At 43.9% G+C, this 21,312-nt stretch overlaps 1 protein-coding gene across 3 annotated transcripts in view; it reads left to right on the top strand.

The window, feature by feature from the left end:
- Positions 1-3,676, top strand: part of CCDC34 (coiled-coil domain containing 34) — a 128,678-nt gene extending 125,002 nt beyond the window's left edge. For all 3 annotated transcript variants that reach the window (XR_012122660.1, XR_012122659.1, XR_012122661.1), the window contains exons 11-12: positions 408-549; positions 1,392-3,676. The gene's annotated coding sequence lies outside the window, so the exon portion shown is untranslated. The remainder of the gene's footprint in view (positions 1-407; positions 550-1,391) is intronic.
- The last annotated feature ends 17,636 nt before the right edge of the window (positions 3,677-21,312 follow it).

The following is a 21,312-nucleotide window of genomic DNA, read 5'->3' as shown; positions in this document are numbered from 1 at the left end:
TGCCTGGGGAGCAGGAGGTGCTGTACACAGTGCAGTGACTAAAAGCATGAGTTTTGGAGTCAGACATGTTGCATTCAAATCCTATCAACATCACTTATGCCTGGGTGACTTTGGGGAAATTTGTATCACTGTTGTGAGTCTCTCCTTCCCGGAAGGGGAGTGAGTGGTTAGTTTAATACCTGTCTCTTGGGTTGTTCTGAGGATTAAATGAGAATACAGGGAAAAGTACTTGTGGCAGAGCCTGGCAAATAGCCACAATTATTTTGGGATTATGTAAAATACTCAGACCAGTACCTGGCACCAAGGAAATGCTCAGTAAATGGTAGCTGCTTCATGGGCTCTTGGAGTGTCTTCATTGAGAGGGATCTCTTTCGAAGCCAGATTAATTTTATCTCTTCCTTTTATAGGTGAGGATCCTGAGGCCCAGAGATGGACAATAGCTGGTCCAGAATCATACTTCTAGTGTATGGCAGAAAGAGGGCTGACCACATCACATGCCCTGCCTTCTGCCCCTTTGAAGAACACCCAGGCCTCTGCTTTGCTCATCATGTTAGTTTGGGATTTAAAAGTTGGGTCTATTGGGGGAAATCCTCTTTCGCAGTGTTGCTCTGGAAGGGTCCATGGGAGTCAGTGTAATGGTGGGAAAACAGAAAATACTTGGCCACTACGGAAATGGGCTCAAATTTTACCTGCAACTGATCAGTTCTCTGGCCTTGGATCAGCAACTAACTCTCTGACACTATTTCCACAGCACTCACAGAGGTCCACGTGCCTAGTTTCAGATGCACAGGTGGATGAGGGTCCTCCTGGGTCCCTTAGTGTTGTGGTGCTGGGTCGCACAACTCCCACTGAGGCACTTGTGTTTGCAAGTGGATGTGTTATTAGTTGTTCAATGAGGGAGAGAGGAAGGAGGAATTTCTCACACTGGCATGATGCTGATGTCATGCCCCCTGAGATGCAATTTCTTCTCTTGTAAAATGGGGATCTAAAGAGTGCCTAGCTCAAAATATGTTCGTGAAGATGAAATGAACAAAGAGGAAGAGCTCAGAACAGTGCTGGGCACACAGTGCTCAGTAAACATCACTGTTCTTACTATAAAAGCTCGGGTTGCAGGGACAAGGTCCTTGGAAACTCTTTCCCAGCCCCCAGACAATTTTGCGCCTTAGAGGCCAGGTTGGTGGCCTTGGTCAGGAGAGAAAGGAGTGGCAGAGTTGCTTCCAGGTGGACTGGAGGCATGGGAGTTACTTAGGATTCCTGGAAATAGGAGGGCATTGGTTTGCAGTCCTGGCATGGATTTGGGGTAGAAATCTGGAAGCCTGGGCTTGCACTTGGGCTGGTGACCATGAGAGACACTTATTGCATCATTCTTGTTATTTTTTTTGTGACTACAGCACAGCAGAGGCTTTTCTTGGTTCAAACAGGAGTCATGGGCAAGGCCAAGCAGAGAAGCAGGGCAGCTGTCGGGAGAATTCCGGCTGGAGTGGGCTCAGTGCCCAAGCCAGCAGCCCGTGAGAGGCAGGAATGCAGTGGAACGTGACATCTGCTGCCCAACCACGTCCCCATGCTGCTCTCCCTTGCCCAGCTGCTTAGGAGAAGGAAGGAAACTAGCATTTTCCCACTGCCATTGTGTACCTGACAGGCTCATCAATCTCAGCTGAGCTCATCTTCCTAACCTCTCAAGCTGGTTATCGCTCATCATTTACAGAAAAGGAAAAGGAAGAGGAGATTCAGAAGTGTGCAACGGCACAGGCGGGGCAGAGCCCATGTTCGAGCCCCTGCTCCTTTCACAGCACCGGATTGCTCCCACTGGCCCAGTCACAGTATCTCCGGCAGCATCTGGCTTATCTTTGATCAAAGCTGCAGGTGGCTGCAGCTCCCGGCTCTAAGGGCCTGAAGAAAAGAGAAGCTGGAGCCAAGGCTCCTTCCTGGTTCCAGTACCCTTTGCTGATGCCCCGCCTTTCACCACCCTGCCCCCAGTGCCCCAGGGGCAGCCTGCCCTGGTGCCAGCCACGCAGGCTCAGCCTGAAACACAATAGCTGGAAGGGCCTCTTGGAGCAAGTACTTCCTGAAGTGCCCAGAACAGCCACTGTCCCCGCAGAGGTGGAACAATCACGGCTTCCGTGCTTCAGGGCCTCCTGGCAGAGCCACTGGGCCCGCCTGTGAGCTGGGTTCGGGCTCCAGGCTCCAGGACAGACAGACAGATATAGATAATAGACTCAAAAGCTCAGACTGCTCAAAAGCCTAAGGAGCCTAGGACAGAGCTCAGGATATTTCTTTTCCACATTGAAGCTGGAGGAAAAATTCTGGGTTCTCACTTTTCCTGAGCCTTCCTGTAAACTTACTGCCGCATCTTTGATTTTTGTACTTCCATCATCTTCCCTAAGGCTTTTTAAACAAAGAGGGAGAAAAAGGAAAAGAAAAACCCAAAGGAAAAAATTGATTCTGCAATCAGACTATACACTCAGTTATTTATTCAGCAACACTGAATGAGTCTTGCTATGTGCCAAGCACAATGAGGTACAAAAAAGTATTATTCAGTATTCACTTGCTTATGTTTTTATCTACTCATTTCATAATCATGACAGAGCCCCTGCCACGTTCCAGGCATTTGGATGTGGCAATGCCTGGGCAGCTTGGGCCCTGCCCAGCCTGGGAGGTGACAAGTGAACCAGCAGCTGAAATACCAGGTTTATGTGGTGAGGGCCGGGCAGGGAGGTGTAGGGCGATGAGGGGCAAGCGCAGGAGAGGCGGCAGACCATGCCCAAGGGTCCTGGGGGATGCCAGGAGGGAGCCCGCGGGAAGGGAAAGTGCAGCTGTGGGGTGGGGGGCAATATATAGGAAAGGATAGTGGCCTTTGGAAGGTTGGAGGTGAAAGGAATGCAGGTTTTCCAAGAAACATAAGGGAGGTACATGTGGCTAGATAGTGAGAGTGGTAATAGTCCTCGGAGGACACGACTCCTGCCTTGGGCTAGAATCCTGGCTGGGCCGCTTATTACTGTGTGTCCTCCACCAAGCCATCAACTTCTGTGTAATTCACTTTTCTTGTCTGAAAAATGGACAGGATGCCAATAATAGTACATACTTCATAGGCTGTGTTAAAGATTATAATGAATGCTCAACTGTACCTGTCACGCAGTGTTAACAGATGTGTCTGCTGTGACTAGGTGGGGAGTGATGGACAGGAAGCTTGGAGAAGTGGGCAATCCCACATACCTGGAATGAGCCCTGACCGTGGGCCAGGCGCTAGCAAGCCAAGCCGAATCAGGAGGACTCAGCTCCTACCCGCAGGGAACTTGCAGTACTGGACTGTCAAAGACTTCGATCTGGGATCAGAGAGATGTGGATTCCATTCTCATCTCATCTGTGTGATTGTGGGCAAATTATTTACCCTCTTTGAGCATCACTTCCCTCACCTATAAAATGAGCAAAGTGATAGTGCATTCCACATAGGATGAGGGTGAGTATTACCTGAGATAATATGTGCAAAGTAATAGTATAGAAAAAAGTGCTAGAAAAATGATAACTATTATGACAGTTGGTGTAGGATGAAACAGAGATAACCTTCACACAGGGAGAATATCTTATCGTAACCTTGGTGGTGATGCCCTTGGAGACCACGGCTACCTCTCAGAGGCATCCCACTACTCTAGAATAAAGATGTGCTTAATTCACTGGCTTTATGGCTTGTCTTCATCTTTCCTGCTTTCTTTACTTCAGCTATCCTGTTTGTATATACACTGTTCTATAGGTTCCACTCCCCAACTTTCAGATCACAAGTGAAACATCATTTACCTGGGGAAGACTTCTCGGCCCCCAGACATGGTCAAGTTTGTGTCTTTCTGCTACACACTCTCATAGCACCTTTTATTTTGATTAGTGTCTATTGTCCCATTTAGATTATAAACTCCATGGATCTAGAGGTCATATTTATTTTACCTATTGTTGTACCTCTGGTACTTACTGTGGTCCCCATAACAAGAAGCCAGTAAGTATTTACTAAATTAATGAAGAAAACAAGAACACAGTGCAATATTAAACTTGCAGAAAGGGAGAATTTGCAACCTGTTTCTGAGGCCCAAACACCACGCACAGAGCATAGTTACCCAGGTCCCTCCGTGTTCTCCAAGTCAAAACATCCAGCTCAGAGACCCCGTTCCTTGGCCTGGACAGCAGTGTAATCAACACGTCACACTGTAACGAACTAGAGGGCTGATTAAGAGCTTATATAATGTTCAAACATTTGGCAGCATTCTTTTCCCTTAGATTTGCCATGACTCAAAGCATGGGAATTTTTCAAAAGAGAGAGCTTTCAGAGAATACCCACACCCAATGGTGGAAACCTTAGAAGAATGAGTGCAGGGGAACGTCCTTCCCCAGGGGATTAGGAGGCTCTGAAGGGGTTTTCAAAGGCATATGGAGACAAGATGTCAGTGTGAGCTTGTTTCTCTGACAGATTCTGAAATGCTCTTACCCAGCGAGTTTTCAAAAAGCTTTTAAGTGAAGAGGTTAATGTTGTAGGTTTATAAATAAATGGATGTTTGTGGTGACTTCACTGTGGTTCATGTGACAGGGCTAACTGCAGGGAGAGATTACGCCTGCATCAACAGGTTAATTGCTGCCTCTGCCTCTTGGTTCAGTGAGCAGGAGGAGAGAGAGATCTGGATACGGAACTGGGAGACCTTTCTTTTTGACCTAGCCTTGCCTCCGATGAGCTGTGTGACTGTAGACATGATAGTAACTGTTCTCTGTCTCAGTTTTTTCATTTGCCAGTGAGACTGAAAAAAAAAAAAAACCACTAATCAAAGTGTTGTAAAGTTGGCTTGTAAATAACAGTCGGTAGAACTTTTTGAGCACTTACTATGTGTTGGCACCGGTATGATCTGTTGATCTCCACAGCAATCTAAGAGATAGTTATTATTACCCCCATTTTACAGCTGGGGACACTGAGGGGCAGAAAAGCTAAACACCTCGCCCAAGCTCACACAGCTGGTAAGTGGTGGAGGCTGGGATTAGAACCCAGGCCACCTGGATCTGGAGTCCATTGTAATGACTGTGCTATACTCTCCTGTCTTCTAGGTAGGAGGTACCTGGGTGGGGGAGGGCTTTAAGAAGAATGAAGCCTAATTGCTTGCTGACTGGCTAGGATTTCAACTGAGTCCTCAGTGGGAAGGAGAAGGGTAGAGTGACTGCCAAAGAGAGATGTCTGTCTCTGTGGTACCTGTCACCCCAGCCCTGGAAGGTGAGGTTTACATTTTCATGGCCAGTATTGGGGAATGAGAGTACTGAGAGCCTCAGCTTAGAGACAGATATGGACTTGAATCCAAGCTTGGCCAATTGAAGTGTGACGGTTAGGGTAAACTACTAATCTGATCTGAGTTTCATATCTCAGCTGAAAAGTGGCACTGTCAAGGTTACAGGGTGTTGTATGAATTCCATGAGAAGATGGTCAGCACATGAGTGTGTGGAAAGAGCTCCTCCCCACCTTTTTTATCATCATCCCAAGAAAATGAATTCATTTAGTGTTACTCACACCATGAGACTGACTTGGGTTATGTTCATTCTCTGGATTCTTTAGACAAGATGCATTTTGTGTTGGAAGTGTTTTCAGGCCAGGGTGGTTGATAGTTTTCAGGTTCACATCCACACTCACATTTGTCTGTGAAAGAGCGATTTCCTTGTCCTTTGGTCTGAGGCAGATGACCATTTCCTATGAGGTTTAACCTTGGAGGGGGTGTGTAGCATCTCAGCCCCATTTCAGTGATGAAATAAATTTATGATGACATAAAATGTGAGACTACTGGATTCCATGTGCTTTTCCTGGTCACCGACTTTGTGCTAGGTATCTGAACCTTGGGCTTTGGTGATTCAGTCAGGAACCCATCTGGTTGGTTGGCTGTGCCCTGGCTATGGGACTTGGGGACCTGACAAGGGCTCTCAAGTGAGGAAGCCATTTACCTATGTTCTACAGCATTTATCTCAGGGCTCTGGAGGAAGCCTGTTTGACCCAATGTCTTTGCAATATTTTATTCAAGATCTTGGGGTTGTTATGCAAGCAGAACACCTGAGGTAATGCTCTAAAAGCTACTTAGAGGTGGGAGGAAAGATAGACTCCTTTTTATTCAACAGAAAAGTGTAAGACTTGGTCTATGTCCTCAAGGTGTTGATATTGTCATGGACATAGATGGATAGAACATCAGAAACATCCCTCAGTCAGTCCTGTCCCCCATCCTCTCTTCTAAGTTTAGGGGCCTAAAGGCCAGTTTTAGTATCTGCCTGGTTGTAGGTGGTTCCCTCCCTCTATCTTGCTCATTCAATATATATTACTTGAGGTCCCTACTATGTGTCAAGGAATGTTCTAGAAGGTGGCACCACGAGGCAGACCTTGCTTTCACAGACCCTGCAATCCCATGGTGGTGACTGACATGAGAATAGGCATCTGCCATCATGATAAGTGCTCTCATTATGGAAGTTGCAGGTGTTATAAGGACTCATAAATGGAGCACCACTTAATGAGATCAGGGAAGATTTTCTGAAAGAAGTAGTGGATAAAACCATGTCCATAAACTGTGAAGAGCTGGTAAAGAATGAAGCTTTCCATGAATTATATCATCAAGGCTTGAGTATTTCCTTACTCCAAAGGGGATAATCATATTCATTGTGTAAGTTGGGACTGAACAACAAACGCTTCAAACAGAGTTGAAAAATTCTAATTGAAGTCTCATGTCTAAAATATAAAAAGATCAGAGCTCTTCTCCTCCATCCCCCTCACCCTCAGTGCTGGGCAGACCCACCTGGGTTAAATTATTTGAGTACTGTTTGATGCTGACAAATAAAGGGGTGTTTAAAAGAGGGGGTCACTAAGAGGTGGAGAGACTTGAACAGTTGTCATACAAGGCACAGGTTGCATTTGAAGGGGATACAGTAAGGCAGAGGCATAGCCACGGGAAGCCTCGTATCTTGCCTAGGACAGCGTAGACCTCCATCGTCCTTTACACACACAGACTCCAGATGGAATTCCCTAAATGACTCAGAGTCATTAATAACATGACCACTTGTGCAGCCCAAAGATTAGACAGCCAAAAGCCAAGAGTCTGTTGTGTTGAAGTGGCACTGGGTGGGAAACACTCTCTCCAGAGACTAGGGCAGGGTATGACTTGCCGGAAGAGGGTCCAAAGAATGTTTGGACTGTGACTCATGAAGGTCTTAGATGAATAAATAGCTCTCTTTCTGCTGTGACAGTTGACAGGGCTGGTGACAGCTTACCTTTGCAGTTGCCAAGGAGAATCTGACTCTGATTTTTGACAAGTTCAACTTTTCTAATCAGCCAGAACCTCCAGAGGGACCACCTTGAACAAAGACCTGGCCAAAGCAAAGGACAATGAAGCAATGGGTGATTTTGGAGGCATGAAATCAGAAGAGCAAACATCTTCTCCCAGCCAAAAAAGAGTCATCATTGGGAAGGAAGGATTGGAGCAAGAAAGTTTTCTGCATCCAGGGTTGGGGAACATTATCTTGGATCTTCATGTGGCTAGTTGGTCATAAACTACCACTTTGTTAGCAGTCTTAGAGTGTTGCAATTCTGGTGAGAAGAAAGGTGGTTCTATCTCTGGAAACACTTATATAATTTAGAACATATTTAGCTACAAGTAACAAACAATCTGATTGACAGTGGCCTAAGCCATAAAGATGTTTGATTACCTCACATAAGAGGAAGACAGGAGGTAAGTAGTCTAAAATTATTAAAGAATAGCAGCTTAATAGTGTCAAGATGCCAGGCACATTTTCATCCTCCATATATAGGTCATTGATTTTTCTGCTGGTTTCTTCATGGCTAAAAGATGGCTGCTACACCTCCAGACATCACAGCAGTGTTCAAAGATAGAAAGGTGGCAGGGAATAGAGGTGTGGAGTGACAAAGGATCCTTTTTCTGGAGTGATTATTCTGCTTTACCAATAAAGGAACAAAACATATCCCAGAAGCCCTCCCAGCTGGCTAACACTTACATCTAATTGACCAGAATATTATTGACCAGTACTGGGTCACAGGTCCACCCTCAGTTGCAAGGCAGTCTGGGAAACTGAGTGTCTGGGAAATGTTAATACAAGAGCCATCACTGAGGCCACTTATGATTCAACTCCCTCAGGTCTCAACACTTTGCTGTCTTGAATAAAACTAAAAATAAAAGTCTAGTTAAACATTACACTATGAAGGCACATCATTAATACAAAATAACTGGGAATAGAAGTGTGAATTTGCAGAATTTTCAGGCAGGAAAGTCTATAGGAATCTGAAGGATTCCAAAGACTGTCAGTGGGTACTAACAGAAGACTGTACAGGAAAATAACAAATCACTTAATATGGCTTTGTTGTACTCATCCTTTAAGGCCCAGGTCTTCACCCGCTCTGTGAACCTTCCCATCCCCTCCACCCAGAGCTAGCTGGTCCTTCCTTTTTGCCCCCATTGCTTTTTTGCAGACACCTTGATTATAGGGATCACCACAGTGAATTCACAGTCCATAGATATTTATTGTGTCTCTGCTCTGTCCTGGCCCTATGCTTGGTATCTCTGCACATGAGTTCTGAGGAGACATTCCACAGCTTTCCATGGTCATCAAGTAATGCGTATACAGGGAAGGAAAACTCAGGTGAATTTTTAACTGAGCTCACAAGGACCTTTAGAGTCACCTGGCTTACCCCTTCATCTTGCATCTCCCCGTTCTCTTCCCTTTGAATCCTATATTGCATGCATTCTCAACTTGTGGAAGCTGCGCATTTCTCCTCTTCTCACCTTTGCACTGCTGTCCTTCTGCACAGAACACTCTTCTTTCCCTTCCGTGCCTGGCCTTCTTTCACTTGCTCTTAGATGTCATTTCCTCCAGAAAGCCTTTCCTGCCCCTGTCCTGCCCCCAGGACTGGCCTCGGCAGCCTTTCCCTGTGCTCTTCCCCACTCTGCTAATCCTGGCTCTGGGCACTCCGGGTGTAGCTCCTGGCTTTCCCAGTGGTGGGAGGCACCGGCCTGTGTTTGCCCCTTCATTGCCAAAGCCTGCTGCAGCACCTGACCCACCCTGGTGGATCTTTATTGAATGACTGAGTGACAAAAGATTTTGCCACTCTTAGTGCTGGATCACGTGGTAGAGCCCAGCGGCAGCCCCAGTCCAGAGGAGGAGGCCTCTGAGCACGCACTAGGGGTGCAGTGGAGTCAACACTGGCCCTGCCACTGTGGGATGGTGGGTAAAGCATGTCCTCTTTCTTGGCACCATACTTTTCTTCTGAAACAAACAAAAAGAGGTAAAAAAACTAGATTTCAACTTTTTTTTTTTAAGCAGGAAGATTCCCCTTTGTTTTACTTTTTGAATGAAATATCACACAAAAGTCTGATCTAAAAAGCATAATGGTGGAGGGACTCTGATTGAAACAGGGGTTTACTAATTTGTGTTGCTGCTGAAACAGATTACCCCAGAGTGAGTGACCTTACAGTTCTGTTGGTTGGAAGCCAGAGGGGCCTCACTGGGCAGAAACCAAGATGTCAGCAGGGTGGCATTCCTTCCTGGAGGCTTTAGGGGCACAACCGTTTCCTCACCCTCCAGCTTTGAGAGGTGACAGTTATTGGTGCTTGGCCCCTTCCTCCACTTCCACAGCTAGCCTCTGCTTTCAGAGCTGCCTCTCCTTGCCTATCCTCCTGTAATCACAGCTCCCTCTGACTGTAGGTGGACAGCCTCTTCATGTTTCAGGTGGTTAGACTGGGCCTGCTTGGATAATCCCGGTAATCTCCACATCTCAAGGTTCATATTTAATCATATCTGTTAAGTCCCTCTTACCAGGTAAGGCAGGGTATTTACAGGATCTGGGGGTTAGGACATTGACATCTTTGGAGGGCCATTATTTGGCCTACCACAAGGAAGGGGACAAAAGTGGGGTGGGTAGGAGCCTTTCTCTCTGACTTTCCCTTCCTGGGCAGCCCTTGACCCCACAGTGGTCCCTGGAACCCAGAGCAAAATTTTAGACCTCCATTGTCTCCAAGATCTCTTCTGGCTTTAACAACCAGGATGAAGAGTTCTGTGACCTTAGAAAGTCATTACCTCTCTGCGCCTCCATTTTCTGAACTGCAAAGTGGGGACAATAAGTCTATCGCCCTGGTAGGATGGTGCTGAGGGGAAAGGAGACACTCAGTTTAAACCTCAGCCCAGTGCCTGGCACACAGTCCATGCTCAGCAAACATCAGCTGTTGCATTATAGCCTTTCCATTCCTGTATCTGACTCCACTGCCCCAATTCAAAACATATCTGTGGCAGATGGGATGAGAAACTGGCTTTCCTGGTTCATTTAGTTACTATACCAAAATTTTTTAAAAGTTTGTTTTTACCTCAAAAACAAAGCATGCTTTTGGGCCTCTGGGGTTAGAGACATTTTGTCTGTTTGACCATCTGGAAGAAATGGGAGATACGGTGGGTACCAGTGAGACTGAGAAGGCTGGGAGGTAGAAGGGGTCTGCTCAGACCAGAAGGCAGTGTGCAGCCCCTGGTGTTTATTTAGGAACATGTAAAAAGGGCTGAGGCTATGGCCGTGAGACAGTTTATGAAACGTAAACACCAGGGAAGTTTACCAAATGTCAGGCTTGAATTTTATAGCTTTTGGAAGTTCTATATTCCAGATGACAATACAAATCTGGCCTTCTGAAGGTAAACAGCCCCTCATGTCACTTTTGAAGAAACTAACCCACAGAAATGTTGAAGGGAGAGGCCATTCCTGCTCAGGAGATGTATCTCCTTTCTCTTGCCTCCGAAGCCTCTAGAGGCATCGTCTAGCCAGAGCCACCTGGGTGCGGAGTGTCAGTGACTTTATGCATCCTCGTCCTGTCTGAGTCAGTCATTCCACCTGGAGGACTCTACCCTAAACTTACAATGTGGAAGAAACTTGATGCACAAAGACACTAATCGCAGCTTTATTCATAATAGTCCCAAATGGAAAGCATCTCGAATCATCTGTATTAGGAGGATTTAGTAAATTATGGTATATGAGGCAGCCAATGCTCACAAGGAGCTTTAAATAACATGAGAAGCTAATTAGGGCATGTTAACTGAAAAAACAAAGATGCAAAATATATGTATGTATATGGAGTTTAATCTCTGTGCTGTTAGGAAATGTATCAAAAGTGATTTATGCTTGTTCCCAGGTGTCTGCAGTATGGCAAAAGAGTTCTCCTCCACTTCCTATTTCCATTTTCCTCTATTTTCCATCTTTTGCAACTGAATGAATAGCACAGTGTTTAAACACCTTGGGTATGAAGCCAGATTGCCTGTCGACCTGCCTCTTAACCTCTCTGAATCTTAGTTTTCATGCGTCATTTGGTTGTAAGTCTTTCCTAGCTTGTGGGATGGCTGTGAGCACTGAAAAGATTATCCAGGTGAAGGGCTTTACATAGCGCTTTGTATATAGTAAGCACTCAAGAAATTCCAGCTGGTATTGTTGTTTTCCAATTCCAAAATGATCTCCAACAAAATAAAAAACTAAAAAGAAGAATAAATCATCTGCTTTCCTACCTTTAATTTTGTCAAAGATTTAGCTCAAAGGTTATTTAACAAAATTTCTTTTTGCTAATCTTTAATGATCTATGATATTTTCAGAAACAGCTAATAGCAGCTAAGAGTTTTTTGAATACATGGGCACATGGGCTAAAGCTTCTAGGGAGGGCCAACCTATGAGTAAGTTGTAAAGTTTGAAGGAGAAAATTAATAGAAAACCCTTTGCACAGAGCCTGGCACGTGAATAGCTTCTCAGTCAGTGCTGCCTCTCTTCTCACTTCTCCCCTTTTCCCTGTGTGGCCCCTGCCTCCAGGTTTGAAGGCTCCAGGCACAGCAGCACCTCCGGAGTTAAACACCCGACACCCAGACAAGCCTGCATTTGGAGCTCAGAGGAAAGCTGATGAGAGAGGAATGTAATAGCCCCAGCTGGACCCCAGCCAAGGGACTAGCAACTGCAACACCCTTATTTGCTCTGGGGAGGAGCAGTTTGGAAACTTTTTATGAGATTCCAGAAGCAGCAAGGTCATCAGTTTTAGGGCCATTCTGCTTCATTTGTAAATACAGCCTTTGAATGAGAATGTTTGGGCTCCTTGACAAGAACAAGGCTGATGTTAGCCCGTTTGGAAGAGGGGATGATAAAATAAATAAAAGATAGTCTGCTCTGCATGGCTGCATTCTGAGTAACCTTAGACCCCTCAACAAACAACAACCCAGATGTACATTCAGAGAGCTTCATTTCCAGGTTGTCTCACAGTACAGCCCCTGTGTGTGTCTGAGGCAGGTAATCTGATTTGTCAGGTCACAGGGAGGCAGCATGTGTTAACTATCACGCTCATTTTTCCAGCCAGCCTGCGAGTGTCTGGAGGGAAGCTCTTGGTCAGGCCTGTTTGCTGTGATAAAGTCAAGGCCGAGGAGGAAGGCTACATCCTTGCCAGCCTCTTGTGTGTTCTTGTAAATAGGAACCAGAAACTCCAGGGACACCTGGGGCTCCTTCTTCCACTGCTCCCTGCACTGTGCTTTTACTGCAGCTGAGTGTTTACTAGGCTGGGCCGAGGAATCAGTCAGTCTCCATCATCGGGCCAGCCGCCCGACGGGTCAGCTCCAGCTGCAGCTGGCCATGTGGACAGGGTCACTGTTTCTTTTCTTTGGGTCACAAGGCACAAAGATTGAGTCGGCCTGCATGTGTCTGTTTGTGGGGACTTAGGGGAGTGGCGGCAGGCAGTAGTAGAGAGGCAGGAAGACCTTTTTCATAACTGGATGAAGTGCTCCTTTATAGGCACCATTCCTGGCACCTAATACGCTTGTAGTGAACATTTGTTGAATGAAGAAATGAGTGATTTTATTCGGTTAACTACTATTGATTGAATGCCTATTATTTGCCAGGGGCCTAAAATCCAATGACAACACAATGTAAAACTTGACAGACAAGATTTAAACTCGCCTGGAACTTGAATTCCAGTGAGGGGATAAAGCCAACAGCAAATTAATGAGCAAGGTGATTGTAGAGAGTGATCAGTGTCATATGAAGGCTACGAGACAGGGTGAGGAGGGTGAGAGGGTTAGGGACAGGGGGCTACTCTGAGAGAGGGCCCTCCCTCCCCAGGAAGTGTTCGAACCAAGACCAGTACGCGGAGAAGGCACTGGTCATGAAATAACTGGGAACGTGTGTTGCTGGGGCTACAGAACTGGTCTGGAAGGCGTGAGGAGCTCTAAAGGTGGGTGGCAGGGAGGAAGCTCTAGTCCCTATGCCTCAATGAGGGAGAAGGTTCATCTTTCCTCCAGCAACTGGGCAAAGATGAGGAAGTAAAAACGAACAAAAAGTATAAGGAGTGAGAGTAAGAGGTGATGTAGTGTGGAAAACAAGACATGCCACAGGAAGTCTGTGTCCACATGGGGTGGTTCTCCGCCCTCGCACCAGGACTCCTGGCAGCTCTGCATCTATCCCCAAGGCAAGGAAATTGAAGTATTGTCCTCTGAAGGCACTGGACGGCCTTAGAGAAAGGACTTCTCTACGAGGAATTTAAGGGATCCCTCAGAGTGATGGTGGCTCCCTATGTGACCGCCCCAAAGGGAGGTCTGCTCGTCAGTTCTGCCTCACCGGGGCACACGGAGCTCCCCAGCAGCTATGGTTGCTTTTCTTGTAAATAGGGCCAATAAAGCTTCACTAGACATGTGAGCAATGATTGCAACATAGCATTAATAACACAGCCAGTTATTAAATTCCTGGCTGTGAAATTCTTGCTTAGGGCCTGTCAGATTTGGGTGTGTGTGTGGGGGGGTGGTTCTTGAGAGCCAGAGAGGTTATTTGGCTTTGAGCTCCTCAGAGCCCAAAAGTTTTCAAAGTTGGGCTTTTTATATTTTTTAGGAATTCACAGATAAGATTGAAAGAAGAAGGAATTCAGTAGATGTCTGTAAACTTACATCCCAGTACTGAACCATAATGCCTAAAATATACTATGAATTAATATATTATAAATCCTGCAAAGGACATTTCAATAGCGTAATTATTTCACATTGTATTTTGGAGCAAAGTATAATTCTGTTCAATAAAACCTTTTAGGGATATCATAACCTTTAAAACTGTCTTGTCACTTTTTCTTTTTTAAAAATTTGCTATGTGTATCAAGAAATGGAAATGACTGGAATACTGGAACCATCCAGGTTGGAGTTTGAGTGTACCCGAAAGCATCATTACACGTTTGCAGCAGGTTCTTGGGTGACTCGTTCTCACTTATGGCTAGGTCCACGTGCATGTGACTTTTACTAGGTAATCATTCCGAAGAAATCCTTATATCTAATGTCACGGGAAACCCTCCTGTTGAACAGAGCCAGTGACCTGGATGTCACCAGCCTACTCAGGAGAGAGCGTTAGGCTTCCCTCAGCACTCTCCTGAAGCATCTTCTACATGGTTATTGAAGTCCTAGGTAATAAAGACATGGAATTACAACTGTATTATTAAAATGTAGGAAAAGAGGAGTCTTGGAGGGTCAAAAAAGGTGGTGCACGGAAGAATACTGCATGCCAAGTGAAGCCCTGACACTTCCCTGAAGCTCAATGCCACCTTTATACTGACTGCTTTCTGTTAAGATCTCCAAATGGACTTTTACAGGCTTCTCCAGCATTACTGCCAGTTAAAATCCCACCCATTCACCAAGGTCCCTTTAAATGCCCCGTTTTCCGTGAGGCTCTCCATGCATGTCCAGCTGTAAGTAGTCACTCCTTTCTCCATGTTTTCGCTGTGTACTTAACTCATTCTTTCTTCCCCTCTCACTTTCCCTCTTGTACTCTCTTTCTCTCTCTTCTGCCCTCTCTCTCTCATCTGTCTGTTATCTATATGTCTTCTATCCATCTGTCTACCTACCCACTTACTACCTGTTCTGTGCTTCACTTTCTGCTGAACACTAATGTTTATGCAGTGCTTTATGGTTCACAAAGTGACTGTCATGTTCATTTTCTCATTTAGTTCTCAGCAGCTCTTTGACACTACGGATAGAGACACATGAGGCTGTGAGGTGACTGGCTTCATGAATTGTGCCTACAAGTCAGACAAATTATGTGACATATCTAAAATTCAGTAACCAGAGAATGCAGGATTCAGTTAAGAGCTAGACAGAAAAGACATTCAGATAGCTCTGGATTTTATTACACTCAAAATCTTATAACATTAGAAGGAAGAGACATGTAGAGAGATCTTAAGAGACAAAGAAAGTTCATTATCTAATCAAGAGATCAGACTGAGTTGGACTTTGTAGACCTTTGTAAGCAGACATTTGTGAGGCAAAATCAGGGACTGTGTCCCCTTTGAAGTTATGGAATCATTGGCATAACCTCTGAAAATAATGTTTGATATGTCACATTAAGTTTACCAAAATCTCTGATTACTAGTAATCCCAAGAATGCTGAGATGGCAACTCCCGATACTTCTTTGGGTGATTTAATAGTTCTCTTAGTTTTTGTGAAAAGCACCACCCAGGAAGCCTGGATTTCCAAATCTCATTTCCAGCCAAATAGCTCTGGGCAAAGTAATTTCAGTTAACATGGATGATGACTGTCTTTCTTACTGGGTAAGCACCTTTCATTTCCTGGAAGTTTTAGATTACCTATATGTGTTTAAAATAATCAAAACCATAGTACAAATGCTTTATTAAGAAAGACTCAGGCAATATTTTGTGTTTCTGTATGCTTGTGATGTTTAATAAAATTTGGCCTACTAAAATGGTGTTCTTGTAATTTAAAATGTGCAACTGACACATTGTTAAGACTCACAACTTTTAGAGGAAATTCATATCAATCAGATTTATATGCACACTTTATTAGATTAAATATTTGGGAACATTTGTTGATCAGACAATTGATAGGCTTAACATGAAAATTGAATTTAGAAATGCAGTTTAAACCATTTGAAGGGATTCAGTTACCAAAGTTCACAAGCATAACCAAGCATTGGTTAAAAGCTTTTTAAAAGTGACTAAAAAAAGTGATTGATGAAATTTCTTCGACTTATAAGTGGAAAAATGAAATTTATAAGTGGAATGCAAAACTCAAGGAGAAAATATGTTTTTAATGTGTACTTCAATAAATTAACTGTCAACTTAAAAATCCAAGACAAATTTCTCAATGGTCTTTTCCAACACACAGAACTCACTCCCAGGGCATCCAAGTAACTTAGATTCATGAAGGTGACCTGTCCAGGGTCATGTGGCTAATAAGTAACATAATCACAACGTGAACCCAGGGTTCAGACACTATACTGGTCAGTCAAACTCTGCTCCCCTTCTTGGCTGCATTTTAGTACCTCTTTTATAAGGCCTATAATATTTTGCATTGGATTTGGGTTATTTCTGACTTATTTTGACTTTTTTGCCTCTCAGCAGCTGCTAACACAGGGTCAGGCATGGGTGGAGGTTGGGGGAACTCAATAAATGTGTCAGATTCAAATGATTATAGACCATAAACAGTTTCTGAGAAAGAGAGGCTGGCATGGGGGATGCATATGGAATGTTACCTCTCTGTGACACTGTTCAGCTTTAAGGGGTCTGACTCTGTGGCCCTGAACTACCAGAAGCTCAAGCTCTGATGAAGTGGATCTAAATTAGTCTTATGTTGTTGGCTGTAATTTAAGATTTAGTCCCAAGAATATCCCTCAGTGTCTTCCCTCTGCTCAGGATAAAAACAAACGTCCTTTATATGCTTAATGAGACTGGGATGGTCTGGCCCCTGCTCACCTCTTTAGACTCTTGTTCCACTTGTTCTGAGTACATGACCTTCATTTAGTTCCCTGAGCAAAGCAAGATCTTCCCCAGATGAGGTCAGTTCTCCATGTTGGGTGCCCTGATAGCTAGTTGAACCTCTCCTTCACAGCACTTGCTAGAGGTTGTGATTATGTATTTTTGTTTGTAGTTATTTAGTTAATACTGTCCTATTATGGAAGGCCTTAAGCTCTGTGTCCCTCACTTATTTTGCTCACCATTATCCTTGGTGCATAGTAGGGGCTAAAACAATGCAGGCTTTTTTTCTTGTTATTATTAGCATGTAAGGAATATCTGTTGTTGGGATGAATGTATCAATAAGTGAATGAATGAATGAATATGGGAGGATCGACTTTATGGTGATCTTTTAGACTGGTCTGCTCTCCACTCAGCCAGGAAGGACTTTAGATGAAATCTTATCAGACAGACGGGGGACATGATGTCTGCGATTCCTTCCAGGCCAGTGAGTCTTTTGCTCCAGAAAAGCTCTTTGTCACTTCGCTTTAGCCACTGCTTTTATCATTCTCATGGAGGACTGTGTGTGTGTGTGTGTGTGTGTGTGTGTGTGTGTGTGTGTGTGTGTTTGCATGTGTGTGAGACAGAGATAGAGAGAAAGAGAGACAGACAGAGACACAGAAAGAAAGAGATCATGCTGGCATGCAAGGTGATGAGAAATGACCCAGGGAGGCCCCTGGAAACGACCTTGGTTTCCCTTCTTGCTTCATTCAAGCAAGTGAGAGAGTGTTTGGCAGGGAGTAGGCCAGCTGAAAATGTCAGACCCCTAAGCATCAATGAGTTTTGCATTTCTAAATGATGGGTTTATGATTAAACTCCAGTAACTCTAATGCACCATCCATCCATAAAGAATGCCAGTTTAAATTGGCAATTCTTGTTCTTGTTAATCTCTTCTCCCCTTTAGTTTTTGAAAGCTGTGTCTCAAAATCCCTCACACCACAGCCATGAGTGGGGATTTGATTAAGTTTTCTGATGACATGAAGACACCCATGATGGTGAACCCGTCCTGAAATTGTAAGAAAAGACAGCAAACAACATGAGGCTGGGAAGGCAGATGGATTCTCTAAAAATAGGCTGCAGCTCCATGCTTCCTCCCGCCGGGAGAGCACTGTAACGCTGACCTCTGGCTGGCTGGAGAGTGTGCTCAGCTGGTGTCTTACTCAGGCTGTTGGATATTGGCTGATCTGTAGTTAAAAGAGAGTATTTGGAAACTGTTTCTTTCCTAAAAATGTTTTCTGTTCCCCTTCTGGCTTCTCTTCCCCTCTTTGAATAATAATATCACCATTTATTTAGCATTCATGGTGTACTAAGTATTATGAGCTCCTCAGTTAGCTCTAATTATTCCCAGCTACCCTGTGAAGCAGTGTTTTTGTGCCCACTTTCCTGGAAGGACAGCGGAGGCTCAGAGAGTTTTGTAACTTGCCCAGCACATACTGTTGTGAGGTGGCTGACCCAGTATTCCAAACTATGTGTGTCAACTCCAAAGCCTGTCCTTTCCCTAACTCCGCATTTGGCAGAAACCCAAGGGAGCATTTGGGTGTCTAGTCCTGTCCCCTCCTTCGCTCAGGGGCCTGCTCCTTGGAAAAGGTCTCTCAATCCCTGTGCTTATTTGTTCTGCTCCTATCTAAATAATTTCTGTTTGGATTCAGAAGCCAGGCTGAATCTCCTTCCAGAGACGTCAGTCCCTGTAAAAGCAACCAGCTGTCTCCCAGGCCTTTCACTTTCTCAGTGATAACATCTTGATTTTCATAGACTGGAGCTCTGTTTTAAGCCACCAGGGTGACTGGTTAGTAGTGAATCAATGAAGCTAACTGATAATGACCTAAAATGGAATTTGAAGAGCCACTGGGGTTTGGACATATCTAAGGAAGTCTAATGCAGTTTTCTATTGATCTTTCTCTGTGTGTTTTTAAGATGTTCTAGTTAAGAGTCTCCTGGATGATGAATGAATGGGTTTCAAGTTAATTCTGTTAAAGCAAGAATGGGGATGGGGTGTAGAACAGTTTCATTCTTGCTTTGATGAAGTGGTTGACCTGAGTCTATGGGTGGTGAAATGGGTGCAATAAGAGGAGGGGTTCTGAAAAAAAAAAGAAGCACTAAAATTTTGGGTCTTTACAAAAATACATTAGCTGATGTAAGGACTGTAATTGTATGTAAGGGGGTGTTCCACCTTTCCACAGTGGAGGCCTTTAGCATACATCTGGTACAGCTCAGACTTTCCAGGGGCTTGCAAGCTGTGAAACATGCTAATGGCGTTTTGTTGGCTTGCTTCCTTCAGATGGAAACTTGCAGAGGGCACTTTGACATGTTTCTACTGAGGTACAGCATTTACCTGACTCATACTGTCTTATTTTTTTAATTTTAAACTCTCATAGTGACCCAACTAATTAAAATATTCATGTGTTCTTTTAGACTTCTTTTATGAACAAAGTACATCTCTTTTGTTTAAGAAGTTGATAACAACATGCAGTTTGTATTTTTTTATTAATATAATACTGCCATCTTTCTAAGGCTGGAAATACTTCTGTACCCTTTACCTTTCATTGTCCCACATTTATTGAATACACACTCTCCCTGATGCTGGGCTATAAGCTAGGTTCCATTCCATTCCGTAGTATGAAAGAGCCATAATTAAGTTACTAAGTCTCTCATTGTTGGAAATTTTGATTTTTTATAACATTTTGATATTCTAAACATTGTTGTGATAAACGTGCTTGTATGTATATAGGATTATTTCCTTTGAATAAATCTTCAGAAGCAGAGAGGTGTGTCAGGAATTACAGTTTCACTTCTGAACATATGTTTCAGTTCCTCTTCTGAAAAGTTATACTGATTTACATTTTATCCACGAGTGTGCATTTCCCCCATGCATTAGCCTACACACAGTGATATCTTAACCTACTAATTTGTAGTATAAGAAAACTGAAAAAATCGGAGACTTTAAATATTGTCTAGGCATTTCCATTTGATAAACACGCATAGACAGTAAGTATGAGTGAGATATTCTGCAAGCTGGCAAAAATACAAATGCTACGAAGACCAGCCAGTGTCTCTAAGAAACCCACTATCTAGTGGGGGGAAAAGGACATGAATGAGCAGAGTGTATCTGGAGCAATGCTGGCAGACTGGGGTGGCTAGAGCTAAGCATGCGATGGGAAATGAGAGGGAGAAGGATCAATGTGGGACTCTTGGATTTCCAAGGCGCTGGGCTCTCCTGCTGGCGGGGATGGACATGAAGGCTTGGAGGAGGGGAATGCTGTGAGTGGATGTGAATCTTTGACATTGTTCTGGCTTCTTCTCTTCTTTGCTTCCCCTCATCATCGTCTGCTTCTGTTTCCTTTGGGAGCAAGAGAGGGTTGTAAAAGCACATGGTTATTTATATCTGCATTCATTATTTACTTCTTAAAATTGAGAGTTGGGGGTAGAAAGGGTTTTTCTTGTGTTGGTGTTAATGTGGAAACCTAGGAAAGCTTAAAAATGACGCAGAAGTGCTGATGATCCAATAAAGCAGAGTTAACTCATTAATTTTTTTTTTTGAGAGGGCATCTCTTATATTTATTGAGCATATGGTCATTAATAACAATAAAATTCTGTATAGGGGATGCAATGCACAATCATTAATCAACCCCAAGCCTAATTCTCAACAGTCTCCAATCTTCTGAAGCATAATGAACAAGTTCTTACATAGTGAACAAATTCTTACATAGTGAATAAGTTCTTACATAGTGTACAGTGCAAGGGCAGTTATCACAGAAACTTTCGGTTTTGATCACGCTTTATGAACTATAAACAATCAGGTCAAATATGAATATTCGTTTTATTTTTATACTTGATTTATATGTGAATCCCATATTTCTCCCTTATTATTATTATTATTATTATTATTATTATTATTTTTAATAAAATGCTGAAGTGGTAGGTAGATGCAAGATAAAGGTAGAAAACATAGTTTAGTGCTGTAAGAGGGCAAATGTAGATGATCAGGTGTGTGCCTATAGACTAAGTATTAATCCAAGCTAGACAAGGGCAACAAAACATCCATGGATGCAGAAGATTTCTCTCAACACAGGGGGTGTGAGGTTCTAAGCCTCACCTCTGTTGATCCCCAATTTCTTACCGGATGGCCCCCTGCAACTGAGCCAGTCTTAGGTTGTTCCTCCCTTGAGGAATCTTACCCGTCTCTGGCTAACCAGTTATCTTCCGGGGCCATACAGGGAAATGTAAAGTTGGCAAGTGAGAGAGAAGAAATCTTCTTTGAAAAGGTTAGCTTTTTACTTCTTTGCAGATTTATGCCCTGTGGCTTCTATGCCCAGCATTTGTCTTGAGGTATCTTTACCACTTGGAAGAATTATGATACTCGGTAATTTCGATATGAGGCACGAATTCTACTTAGGGGTTGTAATTATGAAGGAAGAAGAGAAGCTATAGAAGTAGCAGATGGAAGAAAACATGGGAAGATTGATTATTTCTTTGACATATCTTCTTGTAGTGTAACATACGCATGTATAGGGTTTAAATTACTAA

This window comes from Manis javanica, chromosome 11 (genome assembly GCF_040802235.1).
Source record: "Manis javanica isolate MJ-LG chromosome 11, MJ_LKY, whole genome shotgun sequence".
Taxonomy (NCBI): Eukaryota; Metazoa; Chordata; class Mammalia; order Pholidota; family Manidae; genus Manis; species Manis javanica.
The sequence above is the reverse complement of the archived record's forward strand: the minus strand, read 5'-3'. Positions and strand labels throughout refer to the sequence as shown.